Source organism: Centroberyx affinis, unplaced genomic scaffold (genome assembly GCF_046629955.1).
Source record: "Centroberyx affinis isolate AG114_WGS23_722 - 3 ecotype Tasmania unplaced genomic scaffold, CSIRO-AGI_Caff_v1 ptg002675l_1, whole genome shotgun sequence".
Taxonomy (NCBI): domain Eukaryota; kingdom Metazoa; phylum Chordata; class Actinopteri; order Beryciformes; family Berycidae; genus Centroberyx; species Centroberyx affinis.
The window spans coordinates 15,888-17,500 of NW_027280859.1; positions in this window are offsets into that span (position 1 = coordinate 15,888).

Sequence of the window (1,613 nt, forward strand, 5' to 3'; positions counted from 1 at the left end):
ACCCAGCCCACTCCAAACCACCTCCCCACTAACATAATGACATTTGCATACAGATGTCTCACTCCACTTATGCTGATAATGCGTGTGTGTGTGTGTGTGTGCATGCTGGTACACACACACACACACACACACACACACACACACACACACACACACACACACACCCAAACACACTGTGACTGTAATCAGCTGACTACAGGTTAGGGCTTGAAGGGAAAGCAGCTTGTGTGAACCCCTGAAAGAAAAAAGTACGCTATCATTATCATCATCGTTATTGTCGCAATTACAACCACACAACTTTGGCCTTACTCCTCAAGAAAAATAACACACCCCACTCGACTGCCCCCCCCCCCCCCCCCCCCAACACACACACACGCACTCACACACACACACACACACACACACATAAGGTGATGTGAGCGCTAGAAAAGTGAGAGGTCGGGGGAGGAAGGAAGGAAGGATGATGGATGAGCAGAGGAAGAAAAAAGCTCCCTCTACTTTGCTCGAACAACTGTGCCTGGCAGACAGAAGTAAAGAGGGGATTGAGTTGGACTAGTCAGGGCCCCGTTCCAAATCTGTGGCCCTGCCCCCACCCACCCTCTTTCACTTCTTCTTCTTGTAGCGTTTTCTTCTCTTGCCTCATGAAACAAGCCACCTACACTTTAGGACATCTGCTAAGCTGATTTTCTGGAGCTTAGCAGCACCACAGTGGTATCAAAGAGATTAGGTGAAACAACATCCAACTCTGGCTTTGTGCTGTGTTTCAATAATGCAGCGCTCTGTGTCTGTGTGCGTGTGTTTGTGTGCGGGTGCGTCTGTGCGTGTGTGTGTGTACTTGCCCGTGTACACGCTTGTGTGTGTCTGCGTGGGTGTGTGTATTATGCCGCATGTTACAGTGCCATAAGTCACAGAGCTGGTGTAATACAGTTGGATCTGGAGTGTGAGCGCTTCTTTACATGGATTCAGATAGCGTAACCAGAGAGCTGCTTCAGAGGATCTCTCTGTCTTTGTTATCGAGCCAAGCCCATTATCTCTGGAGAAAAATCATTTCCAGAGAATAAACTGTCATTTGGCGCTGCTGGAAATCCACAAAAGGTTCGAGTTATTTTTGCCACGTTAGGCCTAACATCATATATTTGCAATTAATGCTTATTTATTCTATTTATTTTTCTTATTAACACAGGGCTGCTTTACAGTGCACATCTATTAATTTGTTTTTCTTCCGAGATACATTTGGTAATGAAAGGGTGCTTTATGATGCGAAGTGACTATATCTTACTGCATTATGCATGCATGATGGCTAACGCTTAGTAACTATCCACACACACATAATTAAGTAGTGAAATGTAATAATGTCATTTATCCCTCTGGGTTTAGGGTTTGAATAATTGCTGCAGAGTCAGCCTACTGTGCATGATTTTTTTTTTTTTTTTGTGTGCGTGTGTGTGTGTATGCGCGACCGCGACCGCATACTTGCTTTCCTCCCCGTGTGTGTGAGATCAAGAAAGAGAGATCTCATTTAGTTTTTTTTTTTTTTCTTCCCAACAGCTTTCACTTTTTTGTGCTCGCTAACTAGAGAAAAAAGAGTGGAAGGAGAAAAAGGGGAGGGGGGG